The sequence below is a fragment of the Symphodus melops genome, assembly GCF_947650265.1.
Source record: "Symphodus melops genome assembly, chromosome: 15".
In the NCBI taxonomy this organism is placed as follows: Eukaryota; Metazoa; Chordata; class Actinopteri; order Labriformes; family Labridae; genus Symphodus; species Symphodus melops.
In genome coordinates, this window is record NC_136705.1 from 7,694,678 (window position 1) to 7,706,774 (window position 12,097).

The window sequence follows — 12,097 nt, forward strand, 5'->3', positions numbered from 1 at the left end:
CATGACAAATGAAAAAAACTATTCTAACTGAAGTCATTGCAGACACAATGAATAGTCCATAACCAGTTAAATAAGGTCACTGCAGCCACTTAAAGTTCCATCCTGGGAAAGAGTTATACATTATTATTGTTGAAGTTAAAGTTCTGCCAGTCAATCTGAGGGCAAAGTAACACAGTGGACCCCCGACCCTGTGGCTAAATGCCTCATATGAAAAGTCCATTGAGCGTAAGGGGAAATGGAATAAGCTCAGCCCCAAGGCCGACCAGACAAATCAGAGCCGTATGTTGGACACAAAAGGTAAACCAGCCACTGGTGAAGCTGCTCATACTGTGAGCATCTGGAAAAGTTCTTGTTGGTATAAATGATGCATGAAAGAAGATTTTTATTCACAAGGACTGATCTGTGAATTGATTTGGCCTTCAAAAATGTCAGACAATACTTTACACACACACACACACAATACTCTTTGATTTGTCTGAAAACCATAACTAAACTTCTAGGAACTCATTGCTTTTGTTGGTTTAACAAACAACCACTGACAAAAATGAGATGTGTTGATTAATGATGTTAAATCTTGATTTTGGGTTAAATATGAGTGAGGAAATCATTGCAACTCAAAGTCCTTATTTTAGTCTTTCTGTATCTCAAGACTGCGTCCACAGGAACTTGCTTCGGAGTCAGTACTTTTACAGTAGTAAAAGATCCATATTTGAAAATCCCATACGTAACTATGTACATCCAGTGTCCATATTGATTTCCAAAGTAGGAAGGAAGTTGTGAAAACAGATGTTAAGGCCATGTTGGAGGATTGACTTTAATGGCCTTGATACACCAAGGGCACAGTCACCTGTCAGTCCGTTGGTGAGTGGTCGTCGCTCGAGTTTTGTGGTGTGTCCAGCTTTGTCCCTAGTGTTCATCTCAGTTGGCCTATTTTTGGCCGATTCCACATGATGAATTACAGTCGACGGCGCGGTTGGGGGTAGGAATCGTTCTGATTATCGTTCTGACTGTTCAGCTAAGCCAAACAGGAAAGCCAAGGCATATGAAGAAAAACGGAAGCACTTCTGTTCTGATCCACTAATAAAAGACCAAGGGCTGTCAAGGCCCGTGCCATTTTCTACTTTTTAATCAGACATTATTCTTGATCAGAAGTATCTACTCTATATTACAAGTGGTGAGCAAAAACGGTAAGACAAGTCGTATCGCAACAACAGTTTATTTACCTGCAGTCTTCTTCGTCCTATCCTGGCTTCACCTTTTTGGAATGACGATTAGAGACTAATGTATTTTCTTTTTGTAACAGACTTTTTTTTTTTTTGCATTCTTATAACCAAAACTGTTATGGGCTGCTGCCAGAAAATGTTCACCCATCACCAAGTGTGAAATATTTCTCATCATTAGCCTACCTTGACCTTAGCTGACAGACACAGATATTTAAAAAACGAGGGACGAGATGTTAAAGTTTTTCAATAAGCTACTCTTGTTGTTGCTCACGATGCCTTTGACGTTTGCATTCAAGGACAGACTGATGTCCTCTGGACAGACTTGTCACACAAATGTTGAACGTAAACACACAATTTGAAAATTAATGCCAATGTCATGAGCTGCTGAACTGTTTTAGAGTCTGATAGTGGAATTTGAGAGTTCTGAAAAAACTACAAGACTGTCACCTGCCTCACAGACGCTTTCTGCTTCCAAAGCTCCATTCATTTGAACTCACCCCTCCATAGAAGCTGAACAGTCAAGCCATGTTTGGCACACCTCCTTTTTCTGTGTCCAGGTTGTAGGTTTCAGCTTTCCACATTCCTCAACCTTTTTTCAAAGCCAAATATGTAGAACTGGATCTCCGGTCACCAATTTTAAATGCAGAACAGCGTAGCATCTCGGCTAAAATCCAATAACTGGGAGAAATCTACAAACCTCACCAAACCTAAGCCCTGGCCAATAATCAAACAACTCAATGAATACAAACATGACAGTCAGCTTTTATTCAGCACACAGGCTGACGGCCAGATTAATGCCATTGGCTGACAAGATGCGTCAGAAGCAGAAGCAGCTTGTAAAAAACTGCTCTACTGGCAGACATGGAGGGAAAACATTCATCAACGTCACCCCAGCAAATACACTTTTCCCCTCCGAGCTGAACTGTTGATGTTTTAGCTGGACAGAAAGGAAAAAAACATGCCAGTCCAGGGTCAGTATTTGTAAAGGAAGACCATTTTTAAATAGTCATATAGGTCTTACTCAAGAGTCAATTTCTTTTGAACAATCTCAAGGTAAATAGAAAGTAGATGTATAAATCATTTAAAATGATAGAACATATCTCTTGGCTTTAGAATTGTAAACATGAGTACTGTATGTTCATGATCACAACACTACTTAAATAATAATGAGTCAACAACAAAGTGCCTAATGAGATAAAGTTATCAATGCATTATCACGCTTCATGGTCACAAAATGAAGTGTTACATTAAGGTTATAAATCCATCTGTTGCTAAACACCAGGCTGTGGATACGAACAGAGGATAGTTTGGCAACTGATAAAACAGACTGTATAAATAGTATCAGGGATATCAAACATTGTTCTTTTTGAAAAAGAGATGACGATTGCTAAATTAGAAATTCTCTCTCAAACTAACTTTAGATCACTCAAGAAACAGGCAAAGAGATTGACAGGTGGGCCCACCTCTCAGTCAGCCCAGTCTGCCCCTAATTCTGGTAGTTCAAGAAAAATGTTTAGCCTCAATATTTTAAATGATCGTTTAAAAATGTCACCACCCTGTAGGTTTTTGACCAACAAAGAAACAAGCTATTCCTACTCAAAGTTATACATGTTCATTGCACATGTTTATCTGTGCTATATAAATGAGCTCTTTAATATGGGACCTTAACAATAAATTGCAATTTCACCGCCTGTTGATCCTATCATCCATTATCAAATACTAAGTTCTACTCTTTCTGTAGGGGTCCAATGTTAGAGGGAATTCCCTGAGGACATATTACTTAGTTTCTGTTGAACTCAATAATTAGATGTTAAAGTGTGTGTAATGTAAGTACATTCCTTGGAAAATGCTCCATTTGTGTTTGTTATATTTTTAGACTTTCAATCAGACATTTTTCAAATTGCTTAAAGTTAAAGTTGGTGATCCCTTTTTAGGCCCAATGCCATATGTTGAAGAGGCTAGTGTGGTGAGTGTGTGTGCACGTGTGTGTGTGTGTGTGTGTGTGTGTATTTTCCCTTTGGCCCAGTCTTTCAAGTTCCCGTAATTATAAATGACCTCTGAAGGTGGTGCTTGACCTTTCGCAAATGAGCTACTGCAATTTTAACTACCATTCCGTTTTGCAGAAATATGAAGAAAAAAAACAAGAGTTTCTCGTTTCTGTTCTGAAAAAATTCTCTGAAACGTGCTGTTGTTGGCAGGCTCCCAGGCTCTGTTAACATAAGGGTATGCTCCCTGTGGGTTTGCTAAATCGTTCTGATACCCACAGGATGTCTGGAGCGGAGTAACGCAGGCCTCACACACTGTATGCCCAACTGAGACTTTGTGTGTGTGTGTGTGTGTGTGTGTGTGTGTGTGTGTGTGTGTGTATGTGTGTGTGTGTGTGTTTGAGAGGTCTCAAACTTCAAAATATTATTTAGAGTTATCATTTTGATATACTTGGTCAGTGTGACTATGTATATTTGATCTAAAATCAGTAGGTTTGATGGCTTACTGTTATTGGGTCAGTAACCAAGCTGGGACATAACCAAATATGTTTGTCTCACCCAAATTTGGCTTTAAGAATGAAAATAGGCAAAACATCCGAGTGAGTAATCAGCTTTATGCTTCTGGATGTTGAGTTTGACTGGAGAAGCATCAAGCTACGTGTATGAGGTGAAATGGTTAAATTCAGTTTTTTTGTTGTTGTTGTGTGAAGCATTATTTCAGGTTTTAAGCAACCGGTTTCAACATGCAGCCACTCAAAACAGTTTCTATCTTTGCTGCTCTATTTCATACTAATGCCTCTAAATACTACCTATATAAGCAAACAATACCATCTAAGGTTGGATATTTCTGAACAGTTATTCGACATTTTAGGTTTCTGAAGCAGTGCTTTACAAATGTCTCCTCAAAGTCTAAGTTGTGAAGAGCTCATTATAAAAGGCCACTGGAACTTGGTCTGTGTAGTGATGCTGAATTTGCTCACTTAGTGGTTTTAAGGTATTTTACAGCTTGTTGCAACAGTAGTAACAGTGTGAAATCACAAGTGTGATATTCACACATAGAACTAATTAACGCTGTAAAAAACCTGAAATGTGTGAACACGAGCAATGTGTCAGAGAGGCGTGAATTCAACTGAAACATTTGTTCGGAACAGACTGACATGTCTAACAAAGATGTCAACTGTTCACTCCCAGGCTGCATATTTTCATATATATCACCAGAGTCATTTATTTAATATGATTTGGACAATCATAGTAAACATCCGACAAACTGAAACTGATGTGAATATCGCAAATGTTTTTGTTGAGCATTTTTGAACCATCTGGAAAACAACTCAGCTGTCCATGAGAAAAAACATCGGACTTTGAACATAAAGCTGAGGTTCATGTGTATTAGGGGTTTTCTTCCAATGCAATCAAACGTTGTTTTTGCATTCACATACTTTACTTTTCAGACTCAGCTTCTTGGCTGCAGGTTTATGAGGAAGCTTTCAGCCAAATCTCACAAAACATCAGATAAAATATCTTCCCTTTCCCTTCTCAGGGTATAACTGTTTCTTACAACTCAGATATTTGGGGGATTTTGTTTTTACTATTGTTGTGAACACAGCAAGATAAATATTTTTCAGTCAATCCTCTAATACAGTATTTTAAAGACCAAAATCAGGTAGAACCCTGATATTTTGTTAGAGTAATACTGTATTGAAGAACTATCCCAGATTAAAGACCCTCTTTCTGCACTACCTTCAGCTACTGTACTGACAGACTGTAATTTTTTGTTCTATTTGAGTGTCAACAATTGTTAATAATTAATTCTGATCCTTATTCAGATTCAGTCAGAATAAGAGATTATTTCAAAAATCCTGATTGCCTTATCTATACATTCCCATGTAATACTCATAATAGTCATCTCACCCTTATCAAAGTTCTTAGAAAAAAACAGATCATATCGATAAGTCTAAACCTTTCACATCTCAGATTATTGCAGATATAGATAGTTGTTCTGTGTTGTTTGTGAAACAACTAGAGTTTAGCTGGCAGTTTTTCTTTTTCGTTTTGTACCATGGCGAAAATTCCTTTGAACGAGACCAACGTGACAGGCCTAGATGGGATTGGCACAGCTGTACAGTATATTGTTCTTATGTGTTGTAGTTAAAACAGGCATGTAAAATGGACAGTGTGAAACACAAAGGATCAAAATCAGTGGCCAAAACCCGAGATATCACCGGTTGAAAAAGTTGTATAAATTGGATGTTTATATGAACCTGAACTCCAGAATGTGGTGGGATGTTTGATTCCGTATTCATGCAGCTAATGTATAGGCCGAAGTCTCAGGCCAGAAAACAGAGAAGATCAGGGTGGCTGAAGAGTCCTGGTGAGGTTAAAGCCTCTTAACTTCATACCTTAAAAGCCACAACCAACGCTCACTTGTAACAACTTTTTATGTATACTGTAGTTCTCCAGACACCTGGAAACACACTAATCTTCTAAACAGCTGGAGTAAGTGCCTCTTGCAAATTTTATCACAGCTTCTGTGTTAACTGTAAATGTCCTTGACAGGATGATTTATTTTGTTTTAAAAAAGAGTCATCAGTCCAACGGAGAGAATTTGACGTTTTCTACTCAAGACAAACCCAAATCAAAACAATTTCAACAGTGTGGCAGCAAACATTCTAAATCAATTGCAGCAATCCATGTGTTAAAAAGCCCAACTCCATTCAGGCTCCTTTTTTCCCATAAGAGGCTGTTGAAGAGTAATTGCTCTTTGGGGGGTTGATTTGCTCAAGGGGGTGGTCAGCTTCAATTACATCTAATTTCACCAAACCGTATTCACGAGCATGCCTTTACATAGAACAGACGAGATGGCTGCTTGTTTGCGGTCGGCTCTTGCTGAAGAGCCGTGCAGTTCCTAAATCCAATTCACGCAAAGATGTACAGTATGGGCCAAGATGAAACACAATACAGAGGATTCCTGTTTTGGAAAATATGCCAGTTTTGTTCGTGGTGCAGGTACTCTTTGGGGAAGTTAACACTCGCATAATGGATGCCGAAGGAAACTCAGGCAAAGACAAACTCCATCCCTGTTTGAAATTCTCTAATTCAGTTCTGACGAGCTGGAGAGCAGGAGGCCAAATGGCACACTCACTCTGAGTTGGCTGTGAACACTTTTCAAACAAGATGCTAACAAGTTTATGACGTGAGGCTGTGCTGGGTGTGTGTTGTGTTCAGCCTGGAACAGTGGGAGAGAGAGGAGATCAGGTAGCTGAAAACCCACTACAACATTTATTATGAGGAAACCAGATGGCACATTTGCCTCACTCACCTACTGCAAACACTTCTTTAGACTTATTGCTGTACTTACTGTGAATGTGAGAGAGACAACAAACCATTTCTTCTTCATGCATGATCTTCTTTCTGAAAGGGGCAACCTGCTATAGCTTACTGGAGGGGTTTTAGGATGGGTTTGGAATCCATTAATGCGTAAATGAGTATAACTACAGGTACATACATATATAATCATTGTAAAAATATTACATTTGCAAATGAAACCTCATGTGTCCAAAGCAGTGTTTCCAAAGAGTCTTTCCAAAGTGAGATACCTGAAAATCATGAAAATATAATGAAGTCAGCTTGGGTCTCTGTTTTCTCTGTCTCTTTATAGCACTCAGGTATATCACAATGGTTTATACTTGGCCTGAATCATTGTAAGGTATAGAAAATGCTTGAGTAAGATCAAAAGACTCTGGGCTTAAGATACTGGGGGCTTAATCCCTGTAAACCAATCATGTGGGTGGAAGTATTACAGAATCAAGGACCCATGTGTGTTTGTCAGGGCTGACAAAAATCCTTGCATGGAACTCCTTTGTCTGAACTATAGTCAACAGAACTGTGCTGCAAGAAATACCAGCTGTTGCTCAATGCCTCCCTCACTACAAACAAACACACCTGTTTAGTGAACTTTAAAACATTTTGACTGAATACTAACAAATAAGTAAATAGTTTGTTACGTCATTGCTTTGATCCTGTTGTTAACCCGAAATGCCGTTGAAGCGTAAAGTGTATCTACATTATTGTGTCCTTTGTCATTTCCATCATGAAGGTTTGTTTTGGGGTGGGGTGGTCACAATACAACCCTACTTATAATAGGTATGGAACTAGAAATCAAATATTGACCCGTTTTAGTACCTCAGCAACAAAATAGAAGCTTTTGACACAAAGTCTGGCACACGAAAAATTGCAAATGTAGTTGTGCAATCAAGAACAGTGCTCAGGTTAAAAATATGTCTGAGGATCTGCAGTACTTCTCAGTACTATTGATTACTATTGAAATGTTAAATTAAGCATTGGTTTGACATACTGTCATAATGTTAAAGATAAAAATGTATACACAGAACAATTCCTTTTTCTGTTTCACTTCTCTACTCGTTCCTTTTTCACTTTTTTAGCTGTCTATGTCCCATCTTTTCCATCTGGCTTCCACATTCCCCCCAACATGGCCACATGCTGGCAGCTGCACTGTTAACTTTGACTATCATGGGCAAAGAAAGCAGATCTGCCGCCTCCCTTCCTGTCAGCACACATGTCAAGGTGAACTTGGTGGACTTAAATAACCAGCATGGCGACCCTGGGACCCTCCGGCCCCCCTGTCAGCTGCAAAGATTAGAGGGAGCCTCTTGTTTACAAGGGCATCCTGGAGTTTCTTTTTAAGCAGCAACCATATTAACCATACAGTAAAGTAATTCCTCTGAGTTTTGTGAAATGACAATGGTTCAAACTGGGTTTCATAATGATAAAGATTGCATTCAGAATGTAGTGTTTTTATTTATTAATTAATGAAGTTTAAGTTTTGATTAAAGAACTGAAGTATCATAGACATCATCAATAGAACAAGTTAGATACAGGGAAGATTTAAAATCGTAACATGAATCACAACCAGTATTCCCCCACCGACTTTAAGCTATAAATGAACGAATTAAAAACTTTAAGGACAGCTTAAAAAAATCTGCCAGTGAGCTAAGATGTCACATCTCAACACAGCTGAATTTATTTGGATCAAGGAAGCAGGGTGTGAGGCAGGAGATTGACAGGGACCACATTATTAAAATTCACAGAACAAATGTGTTTCAGAGGGAGCCTATTGAGGGGAGTTGCAATTGGAATAGCCCTCAGGTCACCCGCAGGTGAAGAGGTCAAAATGCAAGACCTGTACTTGTTTTTGTGGAGAGAGCCAATGAGTCCCAAAACAGTTTGGGTGACATCCATCTGGATTGTCCTTGGCATTGAACAGCAACAAACAATGAAAGTAAAACATGTCCAAAAGACTTAACATTGGATCAGGTTCACAGCCAAGAGTAGAGCCCACAGGTGGTGAAAATATCATTCCACGGTAATGGGACTAAAGAAAAAGCTTGTGTTTCAATGACTCAAGAGAGCAATTGAATTACACTGCCCCTTTAGCAACAGTTTATAGTCAAGCATGGACATTAATGTTATAGTTTCCTATCAATGTTGTCAGGTGTGCTTCGAGGTAGCCACCTGGCATTAGTTGATCAACATATTCTACCTTACAAATTCCTCTACAATGACTGGAAGGGTCAGTTTGTGCAAAAGAACGTCTAACCACAGTGGGTGAAGCAGCACTGTGCTACTGCCTGGTAGGGCTAGTGCTCAAGCTAGAGCATGTTCTCAACGTAGCTAGCCGGATTGCAATAAAACTCACTGTCAAGAAGAATTACAACTCGTAAGTTTGACATCTCAATTTTGAGTTTGCTCTACTTGGTTTGGGTATGATGGTGTTCATCTGTTTTGCAACCCTTAAATCAGATGTGATCTGCTTTATTTTATATAGACATCCAGTTGTCTATCACTTTTTGAGGTCCTACTCTACTTCTCCACCCAAATGAATAAAAACACACGTGTGAACATACACACGTACACGCACACACGCTAAATCTTGCAACTCCCTTTGTCTGTGAGCAACAGGACCGTCAGCAGGAATAATGCTATGAATACTCTGAGTGCCCACAGATCCAGTTGCCCTATACCTGAACCACCATCCTGGCAGACATTTTAGTATCAGAGCTCCTTGATCAAGGGTTTATATCTTTGGGCAATAAAATAGTCACATTGTTCCTGCATAGCAGTGTCCTACAGGTTGCTGTCCTGTCCTAACCAGAGTTCTATTTACATCTCACATACAAGCACAGCTAAGCTCCTCTGAGTGTACAGCCAGTTCTGCTGGTGAGAAGACAGTTTTAGAACTATTTTAATGGTGGAAATACTACAGAACATATCTGCCCATCTTTTTGTGACATCTTTGAACAGAAAATAACAGGCTGCATATGTGCCTGATTAATAACCCATCTAGAAAAATGTATGAGATTCAAACTGAGAAAATAGAATGAATCTTTGTGGGAATGCAGCTTTTTCCCGAGCGTTAGCCACCATGATAACTTTGTATACATCAACAAGCGTCAACCAGAATGTCATTGACTTGAAACTACAACCTCAATACATCTCACTTGGGTGAGGACTAAAATATGCCAGCCATGCCAGGCTGTCAAGCAATGCAATTGTCAGGGGAGGGGGGGGTCACAGTTGAGGAGTCAGATTACATGCCTGTGTTCTGTCGTCATTGCTTCCCATGGGAGCCTAGCCAGGTAAACTGTGAAGCCCACTTCCTCCCTCAGAGGTGTCAGGCTTTGAAGGCCTTAAACTCACTCAACCCTCCTGTCCCCTTTTCCACTAAACCTTTCTATCTTACCCTGATTTTTTTTAACCAGCACTACAAATGTTATACCAAACCATGTTCCATCTAAAACAGAGTGGGTGAAGGAATAATATTTTTTTTTCCTCAAAGGTTTGGATGATTGGGTTAATACGCACATTTATTTGTCTCTAGTCTGATGACATGCCACCATGACATTGGCCTTAATGCATACCATGCTATATAATCTTTTCTACTCTGACAGGGACCATGATATTAAGAAAAACATTGCACAATGATTAACATTAAAGTATAAAAGCAATTAATAAGAAAGTGCTTTTAACAATTGATGAAACCATAAAAAAATTAGCTCTTCACATGCGAGTATTCTTGAGACAACATGGAATTCTTTTCCAAAATAGCTCATTGATTAAGCGCAAAACACTGATTTTTCAGCTGTTGTATTTAGCCACATGTTTCCAGACTTAAGCTTGGCTCCTAATATAGATCAGTACACAGACCTAGCTTCGACCTGATGACCCGCCAACGTGTACTCGCACGGCTCGTTTAAACAGACATGACCTTGGGCTTGTTTTGCCCAGAAGTAATCATGAGAGGGACTTGTCATTTGGCTCTGTGTACCGTGCTCTAAATAAGAATGCAAACATAGTAAATCACTGCGTAATGTATACAAACTGTATCCCTTGTCCTGAAACACAACAATAGACTGATCTCATAGCAGAACATAGAAACAAGAACACACACGATCTGTTTATGTAATGATGAGGTGAACTTCCTCTGATAGTCTCTGAGCCCATTTTACAAAGCTTATTTAAAGCTGCAAAAATGCATTATTTACAGTAATGTCATGCAAATTTAGGTACCTATTATTTTCATGAGCAGAGATTCACTTAGTAGTACGATAGTTCATCTTTGGAAACAGGATTCTACCTTACTGTCCAGACTGAGTTCATTTAAGAGAGTAAGAAAAAGCTTACAAGTAATATATTGCTGTCTTTTACCCTCAGCAAAAAGGAAAAAGATTGTAGGGTACGTTAATTAGAAATCTGAATAAAACTAAAGTATGGAGGACATTATAACAAACACACCTGACGAATCATGCTGGGGTTGCCAACTAAAACAAAGATTCTGCATATTCTGACATCCTCAGGGATTTATTTTTAGTTCTCAGCATGGGCTTTAAATAAGAGGTACCATAATATCCAGTAGTTTACTCTTCCAGTCACCCTGAACCTGTTTTTCTGTGCCTTAGAGATGAAGGTCATTTTAGATTATTTAAATAAGGCCATGATCAAGTTATAATAATAGCCATGTTCTATAGAAACAGAGTACAAAGTAAGGAAATTCAGTGTTCTGTTTATCTGCCCTAGCAATGACAAACAGCTCCAACAACACTAGAAACAAAGCCTTAGATTTATGCCGAGGAGGATGTGGAGTTATTTTTTTTCTTGAAAAATGCTGTTTATATAATTAACTTTACAGCTTTAGTGTGGATAGCATTATTAACATCCTTGCGAGAACACTGTGTGTTTGTATGGAGGATTAAAAAAAACATGTCTGAAAGGTTTGCAGATCTACTCCGAGTCATTCTTTGTCTTTTAATATTGTTCATGCTTTATCTGTCAATCATTTTCTCCTAAATTGCATAAGGACTCATTTTTGGTCTTCGGCAGCAGTTATGGAGCGTTCAGAGACTAATCCTGAATCTTTTAATGCTGACACACTCGACCCATAGTTCATTGCCTCAACTTGCTAGTTTTAATATAAAAAGATGTAAGAGCTCTAGTGGTGTGCATCTGACATTGTTTGAATATAATTAATTCTATATGCAAATGTGTTAGCGCTATGGAAACAGCAGCAGGGATTGTGTGATGCTTGCAGTGAGTCAAAGTACATTAGAAGAATATTAGGTACTGACAGATTAACAACAACACGGTACAAAAAAGAATCTAATATGTTACACATGAGTGTCAGAGCGCGCCATCTGTCTCCCTGAACCCCCTCAAAGGCTTTTCTACATTATCATTGTCCCTCCAAACCTCGTCCTGGTCAAACCCTAATAGGGCCATATGGTGATTGTTGCATACACAACATACCCAGACTGTTGATATGAGGCCCACTCAGCCATAAGCAATGTGGCTGGTTATACATCTCCATCCACTTAC